This window comes from Pelodiscus sinensis, chromosome 4 (genome assembly GCF_052426305.1).
Source record: "Pelodiscus sinensis isolate ZL-2025 chromosome 4, ASM5242630v1, whole genome shotgun sequence".
Classification (NCBI taxonomy): Eukaryota; Metazoa; Chordata; order Testudines; family Trionychidae; genus Pelodiscus; species Pelodiscus sinensis.
Window position 1 is genome coordinate 76,840,864 of NC_143055.1, and position 24,341 is coordinate 76,865,204.

Here is a 24,341-nt window from a genome sequence, read left to right on the forward strand (position 1 = left end):
CCCCAGGCATGTCCGATTCAGCCGCTGCTAGTCAGTTTCAACAGCGGCTGAATCTGGATGCCTGGGACAGAGCAGCTAGGGTGCTGCCGGGTTGGTCCCCGCAGCGCTGCACCTCGGCGCTGCGGGGACCAACCTGGCAGCACCTCAGCTGCTCTACCCCAGGTGTCCCCAAGTCAGCTGCTGCTGAAACTGATCAGCGGCTGATTCCAGGAAGCCCGGGGCAAAGCAGCTCTGCCTCGGGCTTCCTATTGTCAGCCGCTGGTCAGTTTCAGCAGCGGCTGAAATCGGGGACACCTGGGGTACAATATGTACCAGTTCCGACTTACATACAAATTCAACTTAAGAACAAACCTACAGTCCCTATCTTGTACGTAACCCGGGGACTGCCTGTAATCCCATAAAATTTGTTTACAGCCACCAGTCCTGGGTCTTAGTGTTCTGTTCTGTTATTTAGCTCTAATTTACCCCTAAATGTCTTCTAAGAACCAAGTAAGCAAGCCCTGGAAGTGTTGGTAATGCTGCTAAACAATATTGACCTCTGTGATTTGGCAAATTCTCTGGTTTGGCAACGATGAGGTCTCAAAAGTGCTATAGTAGAGAGGTTCAACCTGGACCGTATCATCAATGTTAACTTAGGAGGAAATATTCATGTGTCACACGATAACTAAAATTACAGGCTAATTTCTTTCCCTCACATTCTAGGGCACACACAAAACACTAGGAAGACCACAAGCAAAGATATCCCAAAGCCCTGTCTGAAAGGATGGTCTCCTGTTGGACATTAATTTGTCATAGCACTACACCATATGAGCTGTGTAGCTATAGAAAAGATTAATTTGTGCTGGAACTTCTGACCCAGTAGAAGTAAATTAAAGATGTAAGTCAGACTTATGTTTTACCTAATTTATACCAGGTAAAGAGTGATTGTTATAGACAAATGATCAGAGAGCAAAAATATCAAAATACAAGTGATAAATGATAAAAAGAGGTGCCATAAATATAATATTTGAAACATGTAAACTAATTCATGTCCTTGGAACTGTAGCTCCTAAGCCTTGGCAAAGCATCTGTATTGCCTGGATTTAGCACTCTCCCAATCAATGGCCCAATTATTATTCCTTTACCCCTCTTCAAGTTGTATAATCCAGGGATGTCTAATCTCTGACCATTTTCAGATTTTACAGACCCTTACAGACCCTTTTGAGTTAACTTCATATAAATCAGACAGAATGATACCAAGCAGATAAATTGAGGTACGAACAATATTAATAAAAACACAGATTTTTGCCATGCTATTCACCGATAGCAAAAGTAAAATAGGAAAGGACAAACTATGTAAGTGTTACATACAAATTAGTAACATCACTAGGAAAACTCACCCAGAAAGTTGAGGAACATAGAAATTCTACATAATGTTAAGAAACATTAAACATCACTAATACCGTGTCTTGTATATAAACAATTCTACTAAATTTATTCACTTTTTTGGTGTTAGCTGAGTACTTATGATAGAATGAGTTTTTTTTTTTTAAATGGAAAGCAAGAGCACACTTAGGTATTTTGTCCTGTAAGGACCACATAGAAGGGAAACATCAGTGGCAGCTACAAAGATAAGAGAGAGTCTCCCAGGGAAAATAAGGTGCAAACGATCTTTTTATTTATATATATATATATATATATATATATATATATATATATATATATATAAGTTATATTCCATACATATAGGGTGTGTCTAGACTACATGCCTCCATCGACGGAGGCATGTAGATTAACCAGATCGGCAGAGGGAAATGAAGCCGCGATTAAAATAATCGCGGCTTCATTTAAATTTAAATGGCTGCCCCGCTCTGCCGATCAGCTGTTTGTCGGCAGATCGGGGCAGTCTGGACGCGCCGCGACGACAAAGAAGCCTTTCTTGATCGGCACAGGTATGCCTCGTGAAACCAGGTTTACCTGTGCCGATCAAGAAAGGCTTCTTTGTCGTTGCGGCGCGTCCAGACTGCCCCGATCTGCCGACAAACAGCTGATCGGCACAGCCATTTAAATTTAAATGAAGCCACGATTATTTTAATCGCGGCTTCATTTCCCTCTGCCGATCTGGCTAATCTACATGCCTCCGTCGACGGAGGCATGTAGTTTAGACGTACCCATAGTCTGGTTCTTCAAACTGGCAGGGTCCTCTACCATCAATGTTAAAGCTGCCAATGTGGCATATGGAGCCAGATTTTCAAAGGTATCAAGGAACCTAAGGTGGATAGCATCACTGTTATAGGTTAGTTGGCCCTTTAAGAGGAGTTAGGCCCAGTCTCACCTCCAGATGAGATGGTAGCAGGAAGCATGGATAGAAGACAATTGCTTGGGGTCCTGACTGATTTAACAAGGCCTTGGGGCCAGGCTGCTGCAGTGGTACTTCTACTTGCTCTAGAGAAAGATTCTCTTGATTCAAAGCTGCTCTGAGGCCCAGATTTCTGCTCTGAGGCCCAGAATTGCTGTTGCTGGGCCTGCTTACCTTCAATAGGCCAATCACCCTCCCAGCTGGTGCTGAGTGACTAGGGATCAGAGGGATGGTCTGTTATTGGGTTCATCTAGGGAAAAGGTCATGGAGTCATTATAAAAAGGCTGGGCAGACTCAGACAAAGGGAGAGTGACAGAATGGGGACTGCTTGCTCTGGGAAGTACAGACAATCTGAGAGTTAAAGGTAGATGCCTAGAGCAGAAGTAGACGTGCCTGGTGGAAAACTGCAGGTTGAAGACTAGTGTGTCTGGTGGTTCATTTAGGAGAGAAATAAGCCCTGGATGTACAGAAGATCTTTGGGTTTCTGCAGCAGTAGGAGGAAAACGCTTAAGAGTTAGCACTTTGGTGAGGGTGGAAAAGGCTCAAAAGTCTGAGTGCAGGAAGGTGAAGGAGGGTCTTGCTGATATTTTTCTTTAGGTTACTGATGAAGATTATATATAATTTGGGCACTGAGTATCATGAGTTGTGAGTGACCCACATTGTGGCCTGCACCATATGAATCCATGAAAGAGATGAAAAGTCCAGAGGGAAAACTCAGGCAAGGATCCTTCAGGCACAGCTCATGCCAGGGGACTGTGTGGGGGTGGTCTGAAAGGAGAAACCCTTGTACAGACACTTACTGGCATTTTTAGAAACACCTAATAACCACCCTCCTCAACCGTCCCGTCTGGAAATGCATACAGAAACAGACGTTAGTATACATTTAAGAATATGTAATTATTGAAATAAACTCTGCTGATTGGAGTGTGATGCTAAAATGTTTGTAACGCATGTGTACTATGCAATTTTTAATCACCTACAAGCATTATTTTGAAAATGAATTCCATTAAATATCAAATGTATTTGACCTACTTGAGAGTTAAGCTTGCAGCAAAATTAGGAACTTTAAAAAAAAAAAAGATTTTCTTGAATTATTCATTTAACAAAAACAAGGAGCTTAACAAATTTCAGCTTAGAATTTTTTTTCTGAAAATTCTTGCTTTCTGTAAATATATAACGAAGCTGTCACATGAACCATAACTCTAGCAGTAAGACTATAATTTTTCAACTGTCTTTAATACAGATGCCTACACTCCATAAACCTTTAGATCACAATTTAATACATATGAATAAAGTATTTTAAATCAAATGGATAAATCAAACCACCAGAAAGCACAAACAAAAGCCTGAATGTTCCCCAAAGTTTGTAGAAAATTGTAGAATTTTCATGCATAATCTCAAGAAACACCAGCCACCATGCTACAATACACCTATTTTTTGAAAGTACACATTAGAATGGTCCTCAGTGAATTTAATCTTCAATTTATGCTGTCACCCCCCCCCCCCATTCTCTTATTACAGTAAATGTTTGGCTCAGCAAATTGGCCAGTGAAGAATATTGTGCAAATACTGGTGCCAGTATTGTTTAATTATGCAAATACTGGTGCCAGTGAAGAATATTGTGCAAATACTGGTGGCTCACAGCAGGATTGGCCTTTAGGGAAAATGGCGCCTTGGGCAAACTTCTATTTTGGCACCCCTAAACTCCTCCCCAGGCATGGCACCCCCAATCCTGGACCCCATCCTGTGCCCCCTTTGCCATTAACTCCTGTTACCTAATTCCTACATTGTGCCCCAACCCCATTTTGCAACCTTTACCCTAACCCCTGCACTTCCCTCCAACCCACATCCCCAACCACAGCCCTGCATTGCCAATGTGCCCACCACACTGCCTCCCTGCCCAGTATCACCTGACCCCTTATGCCCAGTAATGTCCATTCTTAGGGTCCTTTCATCCAGAGATCACCACAAATCCCTGTGCCCAATGACCTTTCATCCACAGACACCCCCCCCCCCCCACATACACGTTGCCCACCATCCCAACATTAACCCAGCACTCCATATTCCTGAGGGCATTTGGCACCAAAAATTAAATATTCTATGCACAATATTTTACAATTCTGCAAATTTTATTGTCAATAAATAAATGTGGAGTCTCCACTATGGCAGTGGCAAGCTTAGGCCACCGGCTGCACGAAGGTAGGAAATCACACTACACGCCCCCCTCTACCACTCCCTCCCTCCTCTACTAGGATAGGGACTTGACTGAGAGATACCTCTGGTTGCAAGGCAAAAGGCCACAGGGAAGAATTTTACATGATGGGTTAAGTTATCAGCCATGATGCAAAATCCATCTGAATGACAAAAAAGAAATAACTAATGCTAGTGCCAAGAGTACAGTCCTCATCCAAGCCCTTGTCTGCCATGGCTCTGGAACATCACCTTCCAAATGGCCTTTTCACTATCCTCTCTGCCTGCAATACAAAGAGGTGCTTGGAATGTGTGGGTTAGTAAGAAAAGGAGTTCTAGTTAGGCACCACCCACAAGAAAAATAAAGGTCTCTTTTCCCTAAATAAAAGTTTTCAAAAGCACGTCCATCTTTCTGATAAGTTGCTCCCTCCCTTGAATTCTGCAGCCCTGATTGCTGCTTTTCTGCCCCAGGTACATAACTCCCCCGTTTTGTTTTAGTGTCAATTTCTTGTTAACACAGGCACATTATTAATCAGGGGCAGGATCAGTCACCTTTTATTTTCTTTTAACTTCCCCTCCTCCGTAGCCAAGCTCTGTGTTGCACCTCCCTCCCCCAGCCCAGGTCTGCTGCTGATTCCTGCTGGGGAAGCGAGAGGGGATCCTTGGTATCTGGGCTTAAATTTCAGAGCAGAGACAGTGAAAAGGAGATTAGGGAGTTGCTGGCAGGGGCAAGATATGGGGACAGAAGAGGGGAGAAGGGCAGGTGCAGTGCATGGAGCAGGTTGGAACAGCTGTTGTCCCCCAGGGACACCAGATTGCTCCCCAGGTGGCCCTTCCACATTCACTTAGCTCACTGAGCCAGACAATGACCCCTCTTTTCCCTTCCCAGCCCCACTCCTGTCACAGCCATCCCCAGCCTCATCCCTCGCACCTATCCCTGAAGTCCTGTGCCTGGGTCTATTCCCTGAGCTCGGTTCCCCCTCTCCTCAACCTTACCTGGCTCCTACCTGCTTACTCACATGCTGCAAACTATTGCTCCTGGTAGAGGGAGGGCACCCCAGGGAGGGAGGGACTGGGTATAACTGGAGCCCTCAGCTGGCCAGGAGGGAGAGGTAGGAAGAAACCTGCTGTCCAACACAAAGAAAGGGCCGGAGGGCTAGGGATGTGAAGGACTAGCCGACAATTCGATTATCCGATAAGTTGCCAGCTGGGATGGAGAAGAGACTAGAGGGGAGGTGGTAGAGAAAAGCCTGCCAGCTTGCAGGAAGAAGGAAGCAAAGGGGAGGGGGAAGAGAAAAAAACAAAAGGAGCCAAGTGAGAGGGGCAGATTCTGAGCCATTTGCAGCACCCCCCTGGCTGCAGCACCTTAGACGTGGGCCCAGACTACCCAGCCCAAAGGCTGGCCCTGACTCTCAGTGTTTGAAATACTTTGCATAATCATTACGAGCTCTATTGAATTGCTTGCTCAGATAGTACTGGGATTCTGAAAGACATTATAGTTTTGCTGGACTAGTTACTGGAGCAAATTTTGTATTCATCTTTGCCTGTGTATCATGCATGTATTTCTCTGCGGCACTGCATTTGGGTTCTCACTCTTAACCTAGATTGGGGTAAAATTTTCAAAAGAATGCAAGTGATTGAGGAGTCCAAGCCTCATTTTCAAAACACAACATAGGAGCGTAGGTCTCATTAACAGTCCCTTAGAGAATTTCCCCATAAATCCTTTTACTTTAAACACTGTCTTAAAACGTCAAGACTACACTCACAACTATTTACAAATTAGAATATCAGAGCAATATTGTCCTCTCAGATATACTCTACCAATCAATACTTGGGTGGTGGCAGCGGAGTTTTGATCCCCACAATCTAGCTTGTTAAGATTTGGGAGGGTGGGGGAGGCCAGTTTTTTCCCAAAGCATGGAAGATAAGGTTTTGAGGTACTTTTGCAGGCCCCCACTTCTGCATTTATCGTGCCAGAGTGGGGAAGGAGCCATGACATGGTGGATAGTGGTGAGATTATTTTGAGAACCCAGGATTTTTAAAAGGACACAGGTTTTTCTTTTGAGTTGCAAGCTTTGCAGGTTTTTTGCTTTTATTTTCTGTGCTGCGTTGGGGAAGGGCAGACAAGGTTAAGCTTAAGCCAGACACAGGCCAACCCAAAAAGTAGCAGCAAAACTTGTTAAGCAAAAAAAAAAAAAAAAAAAGAAAAAAAGGGAACTGAGCAAAACTTGATGGGGGGGGGGGGGGGAGGGGAGGCTGGGTCACCTAGCTGCCCCTCCCCCCAGAATTTTTTTATGTCGTCCAGTTTGGAAACCCATGGTCTAGACTGTATTTGGTCCAGCCATGAGGGCAGGGGACTGGACTTGATGACCTCTCAAGGTCCCTTCCAGTCCTAGTACTCTATTAATGTTTTATTGAAAAGAAATTCACTGCTCGTTAACTTTGTCCATTGCTCTGGGTTCAGATTCAGAATACTGTACTCCAATCTGCTCCACCTCAGGACAAGAGGTAACAACCTCCTTTCACCAGTACACAGTACTGGGGTAGAAATCAGCGCACAAGCAACACATCAGATCCAAACGAGCAGTTTCTGTGAGTCTAAAGCCTCAACCACCTAAAAGATTTGAGCAGTTAGACAACTGGAGTTTGGGTGGAGGGACTAAATTGCCGGACCCAGAGCCTCAGTGACTGCTGAGCTATCAAACACTTTTTCTGAGCATTTTCAGTTTGCTGAAAACCCAAATTTCAGCCAAGACTAGTTTTAAGAAAACGTTTTCATCTAGCCCGAATCCAGTCCTTTCTTTCTCAAGTCTTGGGCCACGTGGCCCATAGGTTAATATGTCACTGCTGTAGGCCCAGATGAATTGCAGGGGAATTTTAAAGATGTGACGTATAGGCCAATATGAAAGCATACTACAAAAGGCTAGAAGAGGCTAAAGTTTTACATTTGGCAACCTTTAGAGAGAAAGATAAAACTTTAAAATTGAACACTTGATGTTTGAGATTTGGGAGCTTCATATAAAAAGCACTGAGATGGCTTTTTTTGACAATCACATTAAATATTGGTTAACATATTAGGTCTGGAACATAAAAAATGATCATATTTCACTGCACACATATATTTGTTATAGTTCAGATAAAAAAGGGGTAGTTAGTTAAAGTTAGGGGACCCAGGGATATTTCATTTAGGAGGAGAAATTAGAGATAACCACTAGGGATGTAAGTGACTAGTTGGCTATCCAATAAGCAAATGTTTACCAAATAGAAACTCAACTAGTTGCTTTTGCTCTCCTATCAGAGAGGCAGCAAAGGGGCGGGGGGAGGAGGGATGGGGGACCAGGAGAAGCAGGAAATGGCACTAAGGGCGGGGGGACCACCAGTAAAGCCTAGCACTGTCTCTGCAGGGGGTAGAGGAGGCAGAGGCACAGTTCCGGCTCCTGAAGAGACCCCTGCTGTGGCCCTGCAGAGCAGCGTTTATTGACTAACAATATAGTCGATACAAATTGTATCGACTATATGATTATCTGGCTAATCACATTTTAATATCCTTAATAACGTGTTTCTTTGCTGTCATCTTATTTATTTACAAGAATTGTACAAAGTTCTCTGTGTTTGAAAAGACAAGGAATCAAACATTAGGAAACAATTTCTTTTGCTCACAGCACCAACACTCTTTTCTGCCTGCACTCCTGGTCCCAAATCCTCTTTCTAGGTGTCCTGCACAGTCAGACACACTGCTTGTAGCTGCTCTCTCTACCTCTGTATTCTGCCTTCCGTCATATATACTTATACCTACTACAAAAATACTCTCCAGAAACTCCAGAGTGGGTTCACATATTCCTTTGACCTAGGCTTATTTATCCTTAAATTTATGTTAATTAAAAGGTACGTTCATACCTATTGATCTCAATGAGGTTTTAACTCACTATCATAGCAGTTTCACTCAGCTCATAACAGTGTATTATTGAGATATCAATTGCAGTTCCACAGTTAAGGCTTAGTGGAGTTTTGTATCGTGTGCGATTTATTCTCTTCAGAGTTACAGCACTTGCCTCTCTGACTATAATATAAATTTGTACAAAATTTGCAAATAAATCCATTCATTAGATTAGCAATTAAAATTAAACAAAAATGTCAATTCCTAAACTAATGAATGGATTTATTTCTTATGACTCTTTGGGACTACGTCTACATGAATTTCACTTAGATTTTATGAACTCTGTAAGTTTATACCCTTATTTAGGTCCTTCACTGAACCCTTGCACCATCCCTTTTGTGTTAAAGAGAGGGAATCTGACATCTGGGGCTATGTCTACACTGTGAGTTTTTTTCTGCAAAAAATATGCTAATGAGGGACTCATTTGCATGAGTCAAATCTCATTTGCATATTTTCTTCCAATTTATTTTTGTGCTAGGGGTTTTTGCACAAAAACAAGCAGTGCGGACATTTTCTTTTTGTGCAAAACCCCATTTCCTGAACATCAGTATACCTCCTTTTTTGGGGCATAAGGATCTTGCAGAAAGCGGTTTTTGCTCAAAAAGAAAATATCCACACTACTTGTTTTTACACAAAACTCCCTAGCACAAAAACAGATTGGCAGAAAATATGCAAATGAGATAATTCATGCAAATGAGTTCCTAATTAGCATATTTTTGCCAAGAAAACTTGTAGTGTAGACATAGCCTGGGTGTTTGTCTCTGTATGGAGCAGAGAAATTGGTGGGCGATGTGATTTATATATTTTATTGGACCAGCTGCATTTGGTAAAAGACACTTATTCACTGAATTGGAAGCTACAGCCCATAGAAGATTAGAGAATGGAAAATTCCTGGGAATAAGATAGGAAGTGAACAGTTTTTCAGCAAGTGGCAATAAAGCAGATCAGACCCAGAAAGCAAGAGCTTATAGGGTTATAAAAGAATCCTGAACTCCTTGGAAGACACTAAGACCCTAAGGATGCTCAAGATTGGTGAGGAAACAGGATTTTGCACTGTCAGGATTGTGCATGGAGGTGTTTATTTTTCTATAGCTTTCTCTATCCCACTGTTGGGATGTTGTCTAGACTCAATACATTTAGAAGGATATGGGATCCAAGGTGTGGGCCTTAATAAAGCAGTGGTGATTGTCCATGGGGGCAAGATCAGCTGTAACATTAGTAAATTCTACAAAAATTCATTCTATAACTGAATAGCCAGAGACTCCTCAAACAGGAAATTCAAAGTCCAGGTTAAACTTAAAAAAAATCCAAACAAAATTTAGAGCAACAAAATTACATTACCGTATTTTCCGGCGTATAAGGTGACTTTTTATGCTAAAAAACATCCCCCCAAAATCGGGGGTCATCTTATACGCCGGGTATACAGGCAGTCCCCAACTTGCAGGTACGAACAGGGCTTTTCTCATCCCGGAGGACAGGACTGCGGGACCTCGCAGTCCCGCCGCCTGTGTACTGCGGGGCGAGAAAAGCTGCTCCGCATCTCCTTGGTCTGCAAAGCTGTCCCGCTGCCGGCGTCCTCAGAGGCTTTGCTCTCGGTGTCCCTGGTCTGCTGGAGACGGTCCCCAGCAGACCAGAGGCACCGGGAGCAAAGCCGAAGCCAGAGCAAAGCCAGAGCAAAGCCTCAGAAGCGCGGCACCCCGCCGCCGCTTCGGCTTTGCTCCCGGTGCCCCTGGTCTGCTGGGGACCGTCTCCAGCAGACCAGGGACACTGGGAGCAAAGCCAGGGAGGCGGAGGGGCACTGCCGGTTGGCCTCTTAAGGGGGGGGGTAATCTTATACGGCGTGTATAAGACGAAAACCTATGTTTTAACTAGAAAATTAGGGGGTCGTCTTATACTCCCAGTCGCCTTATATGCCGGAAAATACGGTAATTCTGGCCTGATGACACCAGGGGGAAAAAGTAAATGTATAATTAAAAATTAATCTAATTTTATCTGAGACTGCAAACACTAACATGTTTTAATTATAACCATAGGACCATTGCATTTTGTCACTATAGAGCTGAGTTCTTTGAATGTGCATTTCCATACATTAACATATTTGGATTTCTTTTAAGCTTTAACTTTAACTTTGAATTTCCTGGCATTAAATATGTACTTGGTTTTTGGAATAATTGCAATATTTCTGCCATCTATGTACCCTAAAGTACTCTCAACCTTCAAGTTTTAATTCAGTTTTCATCTGGGAATGAGTGGATAGCCTTTAAATGTATCTTATCACAGACCTATCTTAATTTACATAATCTTGCAATTCTGCGCAAGAGTGTGCATAATGCTATTAAATTAACTGCTCTAGTTCACTCCATTATAGCTATCAAAGGATTGTTCCATATTGATGTTAAACCAAGACAAAGAGAAACGTTTAATTTTAATCATTTTTATTGCCGATTCTTTTTTTTATAATCTCATATTTATATTAAGATTCAGAAGTACCTCTATTGCTTTATAGGTTGTTTGTCATTCACAGCCCATCCAAGATAGAACGGGAGACCTTTGCTTCTTAGTCCTATGGCCCAAAATTGAACCATTAAATCCTGAGACATCCTATAATGCAAAAGAAGTACCATCAGGGAACTTTATACATTAAGTTTAACAATCTGAACATCAATATGGATTGATTCATATTTTCAAATAATTGAGATTCATAATGTGAGAAGAATTATTAGGCAGAAGTGGCCACATTTTCAAAAGGTGTTCTCAAATTTAGCCTCAAGTTTTATTGATAAACAGATTTGTTTCTAAAGCCTGTGTATGTGCTCACAAATCAGGTAGACAGAAATTTAAAAGAAAGAAGGAAGAAAAAAACCTAAGATACTATAGGAATGAAGGACATAAGTACCTAGATAAGTTAGCAGAAAGGTGAGAAAAAAATGTAAAGAAGGAAAAGTTATTCACAGGCTTAGCTGTGAAGACAAGATGTCTGAACTTGATGAGGAAGGTAAATAAACACTAGAGCAAGTCTTGGTTTTCTCTAGCTCTTTTCATCCACATATTTTGTAAGTAATATGGTACAGAGCAATAACATTGTGTAAATGCTAGACAGATTGTCCCTTTAAGTATCAGCTCAACCAATCACCTCTAGTTTAGCTGTGATCACCCTGCATGGATAAATCTATTTTTTCCACAATATTAACAGTCGAGTAGTTTGGAGCTCTATTTTCTGTACATCGGGCATCAAGTAAATTGGAAACAGGCGAATTGTTATTTATACATAAGACAGTCCAGACATGAAAAATCCCCAACTTGTCTGCAATGTACATGCCATCTCACATAAGAAGGGACTAACATAATCAACTAAATATTCATGGCCCTGCACAACTGTACTGAAGCCTAGACCTATATTTTCTTGCCTTTTACTCAGTCTTCTGCTGCCTGTTTTAATCATGCTTGCACAGGACTTCCCTCAGACAAAGTGGAAGTTGATGTTGGCTTGCTTCTGCCAAATACTAGAGATACAGAGGAAAGCTCAAATGGTTGTCATCTTAGCTTTATCCTTTTTCCTTGAGATTCTTCTGTCCTGACTCTCATTTGCAGATTCAGTTTCCAAATCTACATAATGTGCCCCTCTAAACTGTTCGTTATCAAGAAATGAATTAATTCCAGGCAGTTGGCCTACCCCCGTTCCTTTGACATCCTTGTGCTCAGGGCAGGCAAATGTGATCCTTCCTCTAGGTGGATGGAGAAAGATTAACCCTTTTCCGGATGAACTCTGGATGATGGGCAAATTTAGCACAAAGGAGAGCGAGGAGGCAGTTTGTGCTTTGCTTATTCAAAGACAGCTCATTATTGGTTTGCCTTCTGCTGCACGGAAACTCCAGCGTTTGCCTTTGTTGCCAAGTCTCTGGGGTGGAACATGCTACTTGCCACTCCCTCCCAAGCTTCTACTTTTATTACTCCCATTTAAAAGAGGAGAAAACGGAATGAGAGGATACATATGGGCAGGCCATATAAAGAGTCTATCCAAGAGAACCAAGAGAATATATTTAGTGGTTGAACTACTTAGTGTTCCAGGTCATAAAGTAGGATTATTGAGACGTTTCATATTTGGTTTCGTTATTTCCATCTTCCCATATGCACTAGAGGAATGATAAATTTATATGCCTGTTTTGTCATTTCAGTAAAGAAAATGAATATGAATTCAAATATAGGCTATGAAAACAGCACATGCTGGTTAAATGCCAAGAGTCCTGAGAATGAAATTAATCAAAACAGCGTGATTCACCACTTGTTATTGAATAGTCACATCAGCTTCAAGCACATTATTATACTCATATAAAGGCACAACAAAGTAGTAGGGAAAAGGTTTTTAATTATTCTATTTTTAACAAATAAAGGCTCAACCTCATTGAGCATGAATGAGTGAATCAAAAATGAATCTCAAATCCTATTGGCATTAGGCTGAAAGCCAGCAGATCATGTTCTTTCTTCCAAATGGGAACAACTAGCAGTCTGGCTTTTGAAAGTGGCAGCCCTTTTGAAAACCCAGCTGCTAGTTTGATGAAGGGGAATTTCTGAAAAACATGAGCTATTAAATGAGTGAGGAGAGAAACAGTGTGAGGGTCCTGGAAAAGTCATAACAGCTTTAAATATTGTAGGTACACGTGGCAATAGCTATTGAACATATAAAGGATTCAGGGGAACATTCTGACCTTGAAGCAGCCTGCAAGACTTTGCTGATGACAATTTCTAGTTAGGTATTGACCAGGGTGAAATGCCATTATTCATTACATTATTGAAAACAGCATTTTTCAATTTCTAAGATTAACAACAGAACCCAAGCAAATAGTGCAAAACTTATTCACACTTCAAAACAAATTAATATTTACCTAGTTGAGCTCCAGGAAGTATGTGAGTCGGTGCATCAAAGAACAGAAGACAGAAATGCCAGGAGCTGGAGACTCACCAGAGGACAGCAAGAGCATTTGCTAAAGAGGGGAAATGAGGCAAGGGTTGGGGGTCCAAAGGAGGGTCAGATAAAACCCTGTCACAGTTACCTTTACATACCCAGTGAGACCAGCTCAGCCTTCTAATTACAAAACTTCCAATACTCAAAGTATACTCAAAATAAAGAGCTTGTGGGCAGTTCACAAAAGCTTTTTTTTTTAAAAACCTGTTCTATTCAGACAACATGGGAACAGGGGGGAAAAAAAGCTAAAAGTTTTTGGGGGGAATAGTTCACACAATTCTACTCTCAGGTTAATACAGTTGAGACCAGCTGGCAATCTGCATATGGAAATAGTTCTGGTCTGCTATTTAAAATAAGATATAGTAATTCAGGCCAAGTGGCATATATCATGTGTAGGTTTTAGCTTTGTCCACTACAAGACACTAGCTGGCTACGTCTAGACTGGCATGATTTTCCGTAAATGCTTTTCATGGAAAAGTTTTTCCGTGAAAAGCATTTGTGGAAAAAAGTGTCTAGATTGGCACAGACACTTTTGCGCAAAAGCACTTTTTGCGGAAAAGTGTCCGTGCCAATCTAGACGCAGTTTTGTGCAAGAAAGCCCCAATCGCCATTTTCGCCATCAGGGCTTTTTTGCGCAAAACGGTTCTCAGTTGTCTACACTGGCCTTCTTACGCAAAAGCATTTTCGCAAGAGGGCTTTTTCCCCCGAACGGGAGTCATTGTCAGTGTTCTTCTGCAAATACAATCTTACATTAGATCGTCAGTGTTCTTGTGCAAATTCAAAGCAGCCAGTGTAGACAGCTGGCAAGTTTTTCCGCAAAAGTGGTTGCTTTTGCAGAAAAACTTGCCAGTCTAGACGCAGCCACTGTGAACTACTTAAGCCATGATTCACATCTTGTATGTGTTTGAGTGTTTAATTACTGTGATGGGGCATCTTTAAGGGTTAAAACTCAGCCCTGGGAGAGGGCTGGAGCAGTGGAGTCAGAGGCTGAGGCGGAAACAGCCAATTAGGGGCCAGCTGGGGCTATATAAATAAGGGCTCCTGGGGGGGGGGGGGGGGGGGGGGGGCGGGCGCAGAGACTTACTTGCTCTTGCCTTAGCTCTAGCTATGGAGCAGGAAGGACCTGCCTGACAGGGAAGCTAGAGACTTCCTGATACAGAGCAGAGCTAGGGATGCTTTGGCCAGGCAAGCTCTCAGGCTGCAGGGCTTGAAGCAAGGTCTTGAGGGTACTAGGGCTGCAGGTAGGCAGCCAGGGCAGCAGAAGGCAGCAGGTTCCTTGCCAACGTTGAGTGGCCATTTCAAAATGCAGTTTGCCCCTGAGGCAGAGGCTAGATAATGACTGGCAGTGGACATAGGGGGTTGGAGGTTCCCTAAAGGAGAGGTTCCCAGAGTGTGGGGGCACTGCATAAGGACAGTACCCAGAGGGGAGGATGCTCCCAGGGAGGGACCTGGGTCCTAACGCAGAGTGGTGGAGCCATGAACAGGTAACAGAAGGCGTGACAGAGGTTGAAGGGGTGCTCCAGTGCTGAAATGAGCTAATTCCTGAGTGACAAGCAGGAGGTGCCCATGGCAGTGTGTTGAGCCTGTTACAACTACATATTTATTATTTACACTAATGAAGCTCTTGAAGTGCTCTTTGCAAGTTAAACATATGACATGACACTGAAATTAAAAAAAGCATAGGTTGGGTTTATTTTAATAGTGACATTGTGGTACATTTAAAAAACACACATGATGTGCGGATTGGACATCATAAACAAGATGAGCCTGATTCTGAATTCACCCATTTTATAGTAGTTTCACTCTGACTGGAGTTTTTCCTGATTTACAACAGTATAGGTGGAATCAGAATCAGGCCCAGTGAGTGGATTTATCTGAAGTTATATGTCTGTAGCTTTATGCATTGAAATAAATACTACCGCATTTTTTTTATTGAGTGAAACTACAACTATAGACACCCCCATGTATAAGTGATGCCATATTATGATTCTTATTAGTTATAAATTATAAATACTGGACATTGTTAAAAAACCTAAGCAACAGACTTGCTTAAAAGTTAAATATGCACCAATAGTAACTTCCCATCTACAAAGTTTCCACAACTGAACTATTAAGCCTTTGTATTTCTCATGTGAATGAAAAATTATGTTCACTGTATTAAAAATGTGCAAGGTGCTAACCTTTGCATTCACAAGAGGCATCTCTCAAGCCTTGGCTAAGTGTTTGTATTTAATAAGCTTTGTCTTCCCAAGAACTTACCAGTTAGTTAAAATAGAATGTCACCAAGATAAACTATTAATTATTTTAAACAAAAACATTTTTGGATGATACTCATTTTAACTTCATCACTTTCTGTGAGAAAATAATTTCTGCAATTATTAGCTGACTTTCTACTCTATCAGTTGATCCCTTTCCTGTTGCTTTAAATGAATGTTTCCCAAAGCATGTGTCACTTCGATTGACAGTTTTTGTTCTAGGAGCGGGGAAATCCTTTCCCAATTACATCGAAGTATGAGTTAAGGTCACAAAAGCTTTTTGGCCCCTTTATGTAGTCATTGGCTTCAGAGATTCATGTGACCCCCCTACTCTGTGGGATATAGAATCATAGAAAATTAAGGTTGGAAGAGACCAGAAGGGGTTCATTTAGTCCACCCCCCTGCTCAAAGCAGGCCAAACCCAAACTAATTCATGTCAGCCAGGGCTTTGTGAAGCCTGGCCTTAAAAATCTCTGAGGATGGAGATTCCATGACCTTACAGTGCTTCATCATCTACCTAGTGAAATAGTTTTTTCTAATATCCAACTTAGACCTCCCACATTACAACTTGAGACCATTGTTCCTTCTTCTGACATCCATCACTACTGTGAGCAACCTCATTCCATCCTCTTTGGAACCTCCCTTCAGGTAGTTGAATTCTGCTATCAAATCCCTCCTCATTGTTCTCTTCAGACGAAATAAGCCCTGTTCCCACAGCCTCCCCTATGTCATGCTCCCTAGCCCCCTAATAATTTTTGTCATCCTCCACTGCTCTCCAATTTGTTCACATCCTTTCTGTAATGGGGACCCCCAAACTAGACATACTACTCCAGATATGACATCACCAGTGATGAATAGAGGGGAATAATTACTATCCTTAATCTGCTGGCAATGCTTCTTCTAATATACCATTAGCCTTCTTGGCAACAAGGGCACACTGTTGACTCATTCAGCTTCTCATCCACTGTAATCCGCAGGTCTGTTGCTGAGCTAGTGGGTCCCCAGCCTTTAACAGTATTTGGGATTCTTCTATCGCAAGTGCAGGATTCTGTACTTGTCCTTGTTGAACCTCATCAGATTTCTTTTGGCCCAATCCTCCAATTTGTCTAGGTCACTCTAGACCCTATCCCTACTCTCCAACATATCTACCATTCTTCCTATTTTAGTGTAATCTGTGAACTTGCTGAGGTTGCAAACCAACCATCATCCAAATCCTTAATGAAAATGTTGAACAAAACCAAGTCCTGTGACACTATGCTTGATATCAGCTGCCAACTGGACTTTAAGTTGCTGATTACTATCCATTGAGACTGATAATATATCCAGCTTTCTATCCACCTTATATAGTCCATTCACCCAAGCCATAATATTTTAATTTGCTAGCAAGAACACTGATGAAGTCTATCAAAAGCTTGGCTAAAGTCAAAGTACATGTCACCACTGCTTTTCCCATATCCAGAGAACCAGTTACTTCATTATGGCTATGTCTACACTACAAAGAAAAATCGGAAAAAGATATGAAATTGTGAACTCGTTTTTTTCAGGAAGAATGGCTCTTGCTCGAGAGGGGATTTTTTTGCAAAAAGAGCTCCTAATTAATTATACAAATGAAGCACAGCAATATGCTAATCTGAGCTTCATTTGCATAGGCTTTTGCAGAAGAGGGAAGCTGTGTAGATGTAGCCTTGGATGCACTGCATCTAGACCCATGGATTTGTGCATGTCCAGCTTTTCTAAATTGTTCTTAACCTGTTCTTGCACTCCTAGAGGCTACTCACCTCCTCACCATACTGTGCTACTCAATGCATCAATCTGGGAGCTAACTTTGTCTGTGAAGACGGAGGCAAAAAAAAGCAATGGGTACTTCAGCCTTTCCCACATCATCTGTTACAAGGTTGCCTTCGCACAGTTGGCCCCACACTTTCTTTGACTTTTTTTTATTGTTAATTCACCTGTAGAAACCCTTCTTGTTATCCTTCACATTCCTTGATAGCTGCAACTCCAATTGTGTTTTGCCTTCCTGATTATACCCTTGCATGCACAAGCCATATTTTGCACTCCTTCCTAGTCATCTGTCCAAGTTTCCATGTCTTATAAGCTTCGTTTTTGTGTCTAAGCTCACCAAAGATTTTTCTGTTAAGCCAAGCTGGTTGCTTGCCATATTTACTGTTTTTTTCTGCACATTAGAATGGTTTGTTCCTGTACCCCCAATTAGACTCTTCTGAATTCCTTCCCCCCCCCCATATGAGCCTTCTGAAGGATCCTGCCCATCAGTTCCTTGAGGGAGTAAAAATTTGCTTTTCTGAAGTCCAGGGTCCATATTCTGCTGCTCTCCTTTTGTCAGGATCCTGAACTCAACCATATCATGGTCACTGCTACCCAGGTACCCACCTACTTCTACTTCCCCTACCAATTTGCCCCTGATTATGAGCAGCCAGCCAAGGGGAGCATGGCCCTCCAGCACTTGCACCAGAAGTTATGCCCAGTGTAACACCATGCTGTGGGCATAGGAAAGCCATTAGTCGTGCAACATCGTGGGGGGGAGGGGAATGGTGTGAACAGCAAGAGATACTGTTGGGAAAATGTCAAAAAGAAGTCAAATGAAGAGTCTCTGTCTCAATCAAGAAAGATTCCTAGCATGTAAAGTTCTGAGGTTCACATATTAACCAAATATAGTGCTCTTTCTTGTACAAGAGGACTGGAAATACATCACAGGTCACTCTTACAGTATGCCTCTCCCAAAAGTGTCTTCCCATTCTGCCTCGTGGTGTGGTGACACTGCATCCAAAAGGCGAGATTAGCATGGGTGTGCCTGCATGAGCTACACAGTTAATTTAGCTAGCATGGCCCAAACCAGAAGTGACTATACAGCAGCAGCACGGATTGCAGCATGGGCTAGTAATGTATTTTCCCGTTGTGCTGAGTGAGCTTGTGCAAGATGAACCAGAGTCTGTCTCACCATGTTTTCATGGCTATCTTTAGCCTCACTACCAAGCATGTGTTTCTGTTCCTTTATATATGACCTCAATGTTACAAACTGGAAGAGATCACTGGGACACTGACTTCTCTTTTAGAGTATGTCTGTGCTGCAGCTGAAGGTGTAATTGCAGCGTGGCAGAAACTTTCCCATGTTAACGTTAATCTGGCTAGCATGACTAATGATAGCAGTCAAGACACAGGTGCACAGCCTGCAGCATAGGTTGTGCAAACATGTCCAGGACCCCAGATTCATAGCTGTGTTGCTAACCATACCACAGCACATACTTCTTGGGTTTGGATTTAGCCTGGATAGCCAGAGTTATGCCAACTTGAGCTACAATTGCATCCTTAATTGCAGTGTAGACATGCACTAAGAGATGAATCAACGCACTAGGACTCTCTTCAATCACACTTCCTCCATTCATCAGGAAACAGAAACCATGTAACTTAGTGGCCAGTCACACAGCCTGATTAGTGAACTCTGAAAAAAATCTAGAATTTGAGGAATCACTTGTTATGAACAGTTCCTAAATAAAACGTACAGATAAGGATGAACTCTTCTTTTAGTGTCCTTGTCAGAAATTAGATATTTCTCCAGCAATGGTTGTTGATCAAATGTTGATCTATCAATAATCAAATTCATGCTTGGTAAGGGTAAGATTTTGTTAGTTATTTTCAGTAGAAGTCACAGACAGGTCATGGGAAAGCCTATGATTTTTACTAAAAATAATGAGGGACCCTAACTGAAGCCAAAGAATGAGGAAGACAGTCTGCCACTGTTTTTGGCTATAGCAACACTATTGCATTTTTGCGGACGAGGAAATGCAAATGAAGTGCTCATTTGCAAATCTTGCACTCCAATTTGCATATTCTCTTCTGATTCTTTTTGCAGAAGAGGTTGTTGCAAAAAAACCAAAAAAACCCCCCAAAAAACCACAGTGTAGACAGGGCCATTTTTTGGAAAAAAAACCTCTTTTGCGCAAGATCTCTTATTCCTCAAAAAATGAGGTTTACAGGATCTTGTGCAAAAGGGTTTTATTTCCAAAAAATGGCCCCATCTACACTGTGGTTTTTTTTCACAAAAACCTCTTCCGCACAAAGGATTGGAAGAGAATATGCAAATGAGAATACAAGATTTGTAAATGAGTGATTCATTTGCATGTCCTCTTCTGCAAAATAGCCATAGTGTAGACGTAGACCCAGTGTCCAGCATGCTCCAGGACCCCTGCCACAATAGTTTGGAGAGCTGACGTCTCCTCATTATCCACAGCAGCTGATTGCTCTAGCCTCACCCCACTACATAGGAGTATAAGTGGAACTTGCGTGACATAATCCTATAATTACTTATCAGGTTCTATGGGCTAAATAATAAGAATACATTTTCCCATGAGATAGATCTATTTGTCCATAGCAATCACAGCTGATGGTGAATGTCATTTAGTTCATTGTTTTACATGTCTTCATCGACATCCTTGTTCTTCTCTAGAATATTCTCTTTCTTTACACTGAAAACGAAAAGGCAACAACCTTTCTGAGGTGTAACACACTTGTTGGTTTTAAAAAAGGAAGAAGATCCAGCACTCTTTGCTTAAAACAGCTATTCAAAAAAGACTGAAGGCATAATATGAAAGGAAAGTAACTGTATGCCTATTCAAATAAACTGGCCAAGGATGCTTTACTTTATGGTTGTTTTAGCAATGAAAGTGTGCTGGATCTGTTCAACTAATGATTAATAGCTGGCCCTCCTAACATTAGCACTTCACTTATTAACTTAATTGCAATTGTATGTACTCATTGAGAGAAATCTTTTCCTGTCACTGGGCTCATTGCCTTAAAAATGCACTAGGTGATTCAGGTGAAAATAAAATTCTGGAATCTAGAACAGGAAAAAAAGAAAATAATTTGTCAGTTTGATAGACACTAGGGCTACGTCTTATTTCAAGAGGGATAAGGGATTTTTTGGAAAAGGCTTTATTTCCTGCAAGATCAGCATCTAGACTGGTGCTTTTTTCCAGCAAAGCTCCGTACGGGAAAAAAAAGCAGCAGCCGCCATTTTTATGCTAATGAAGTGCAGGAGATTTAAATCCCTGCTTCATTAGCAATTGCAATATGTCTAATTTACATCCCTTTTACGAAAAAGGGATGTAGTCTAGATGTAGCCTAGTAAAAATGGATCAGGGAAAGTCTGGAGGGACTGTAATGTTGCTTATTTACCAGACTTGATCCTTGACTTTTGCTCCAATGAGGCAGCTACAACAGCAACAGCAGCATTTACTCAGGGCAAGGTAGATAACTATAACATGCTGTACCAGGAAAACCGTTTTAATGATCTCAAGGGTTCTATAGGAGCATCACTACCATAGATCCCTGGGGATGCATTACATTTCATATCTTTCAGATGTTTTGTCCCTCCACCTTCCTGCATGTGTGGCTCCTCCTACATGTTGGACTGTTTTGACTTTATGCCATTCTCAACATTCATATGAGCACTTGTGAATTACCCTTAGAATTTCAGATTTAACATTGTATTATGAAAAGATATCCTTTGTTCAGATTCCCAGTATCTATAATGATTTCACCTCTATGATACCAATTTATTATTTGGTGGTGTCTGGGCTGTTTGTTGATCATATATCCAGTATTACACTCTCACAGGCCGTAGCATTGAGGAATCTTGTATTCATTTGAATGTCAAGTTTTGTTTCAGTAATGGGTAGTACTTGAGTCAGACATACTTAAGGCTCCTTTTCTGAAACTCTTTGCTTTCTCTATTTCTGAGTACTCTTGAGCATATTCACTAGAAGCTCGAACATGAAATTCACCTTTGTTCATTTTTCGCCCCAGTGTCAGATTCTTGTTTTACAAAATGTATCAAGTTGTATCAGGCTGCTCTTATTGAATGCTGCTGCTTTACCTCCTTTGTAGGAGATCTTTGAGTTGTGTTGCAATTGTCCTCACATAAATTGCAGATACATTTGGTGTTTACCCCAGGTTTACTTTTGGGTTCTGCCTTAGAATGCATTTTCAATCAGATGGATGTCCCTTTTGTCACTGCTGTCCAATACTTCAATTTGTGCAGGACAATTTTTATAAGCCCAGCAAATATCAACAGTTGTGTGCAAAATGAAGTCTCACATAACAGTAAAATGACTTAGTTATCCATTCCACTGCAGATAATTGGGGTCTAATTAACCCATCTGTAAGCTGGATCCATGCCACCATGCCCACGGTCACACAAATCAGCTCTTTGGTCACAAACTACAAGCAACACAGTTCAAAGTAGACACATGGCACCTTGTCAGAGATCTGACTCCTAACTTTGAATCTGGCAGAGCACCAATATTGAGTAAAATGGTCCTGTATCCTAAAGGGAATTTTTGCCACTGACTCATGGAAGCAGGATTTAGCCCAATGTGTAACAAACTCAGAATAAGGGTCACAGATAAATGAATAATGCAAAGAAGCTTAACATGATGTTGGATAATTGCTTTTGCTTTAGAACATGCTTTCTCTCTGCCTTAATGAAACAGAATTTCTACTGAACTGTTTTAACTACCTTTGCTTTCAGTCTGAGCTCAGTATCAGACTTGCAGACATGAGTGTAAATTACCAGTGCAAAAACCAGATATTGATTTTGGATAATGAGTCTAAATAAAGCACACCTTCATCCAGCCTTCTGTCCCTCCCACTTCCAATCTTCCCGTCTAGCTAGTCCCACTCCAGTTTGTCTTGTCTTTCCCAGTTCTCCTCCATGCAGCCTGGGTACCAGTAAGGACAGTGGAAGGGGTCTTACTGGGACTAAAGGAGAGACAGGCTCCCTGCTCTCAGTGCCAGTGCCTGGTTTGGTTTCACCCGTGTATGCCCGGGCTGGAGCATGCTCAATCGCTCTGTGGAGATACCTGTCAGAAGATGGTTTATGTGCTGTAATGCTGTATGAATGGTACATCCATAGTCCAGTCAGCTCCGGGAGTCCTGGAAGGCTCAAGCATGCTCACTGAGGATAAAAATCTTCAGATAATTTTTTATAGGCTTGTAACTTATTCAGATTTGGGTGAATGTTCACAGGGACAGTAAAAGGCACATTCCTGAGTCAATGACCACTCTGCTAAATTTTAAGTGTATTCTACTAAGCAAAGAGATGCTGGAGCTGTTCAAGGAGAAGGACACCAGACTTTAGCATGGACAAAATAACTCATCCTGCTTCTTGAAAACAGTTAAAGCATTTTGGTTGAAATATTCTTAAAAATCCAGCCCGAGGCAGACACCTAGCAGGGAAAGTTTCAGACCAAATGGTTAAAGTTTGGAAAAGAGCAGTTGAATACAAGGTCTTCTAATGAGAAATATTAGGCAACCTAAATGACAGTCAAAATGTCCTGCCTTAATACAGAGCTTTTCCAGGATACCTCAGAAAAATGTCAGAAAAGTGGACATGTTTTGTTGGTGTCCCTGTAAAATCTTGTTTCATGAGGAAGAAGGAATGGTCCAAAAGAGGGATTTTCCCTCTGACATTTGGTCCCATGTAGATGGGCCAATTGTTAGAAAAGCGGAAAAAGATATGCAAGTTGTGGTTCACAATTTGCATATCTTTTTCCAGCTTTTCTTTGTAGTAGACAGACAGACACACAATACTTCAGCAGGCATGCAACACACACGCACACCCTGGCTACATCTACACTGGCCCCTTTTCCGGAAGGGGCATGTAAATTTCACTAGTCGTCGTAGGGAAATCCGCGGGGGATTTAAATATCCCCCGCGGCATTTAAATAAAAATGTCCGCCGCTTTTTTCCGGCTTTTAAAAAAGCCGGAAAAGAGCGTCTAGACTGGCCCCGATCCTCCGGAAAAAGTGCTTTGAAGTAGGAATAAGAGCCTCCGGAAAAGGGCACTTTTTCCGGAGGATCGGGGCCAGTCTAGACGCTCTTTTCCGGCTTTTTTAAAAGCCGGAAAAAAGCGGCGGACATTTTTATTTAAATGCCGCGGGGGATATTTAAATCCCCCGCGGATTTCCCTACGACGACTAGTGAAATTTACATGCCCCTTCCGGAAAAGGGGCCAGTGTAGACGTAGCCACAGAGTGTATTTTCAAATTCTTTGATTTGCCAATGTTTAAACTTTCAAGATCTTGATTATGTGCATTAGTTAGCAAGAAGGAAATGATAATGTAACAATAACTCAAAGCTGGAATTAATTCTAGATGCGAGTCTACTGGTGACAAAACAAGTAGGTTAAATGAAAGCCCAGAGAAGCTAACAAAAATATTCTATACAATGATTTTTCCAGCTTGCCTAGAGGTTGAGATAAAGGGGAAAATGGAAATATTTATGAATACAGAAGAGGTTTGACATTTGTGGCAAGTCAGCTAAAACAGGTGGACATCACTGGTAAAGCTTATCAATTTTTCTATCTGACTTGGGATGGTTTTCTTGTTACAGTTGCATGTCTCACTGGATTTGACTAAATGAGCAGGACCTTTGATATAAAGGAAACCGATCTTGAAAAAAACAGAGGTACAAAGAAGTGCAGACAAGTTTCAGGTAATGCTAAATATGTTTTTCTTGTTTAGTAGAGTTAAAGAAGAGAAAAGTAATGGAAAGAAAAGAGGAAAAACAGTAAGAGGAAAATGGCAGGCACCAAGGTGAGAGAAAAGAAGAGAGGACTGAAAAAGAAAAGTGTCCCTAAGT

At 41.7% G+C, this 24,341-nt stretch overlaps 1 protein-coding gene across 1 annotated transcript in view; it reads right to left on the reverse strand.

Annotated features, from left to right (window-relative positions):
- Positions 1-24,341, reverse strand: part of RXFP1 (relaxin family peptide receptor 1) — a 103,207-nt gene that overhangs the window by 75,484 nt on the left and 3,382 nt on the right. The window lies entirely within an intron of this gene.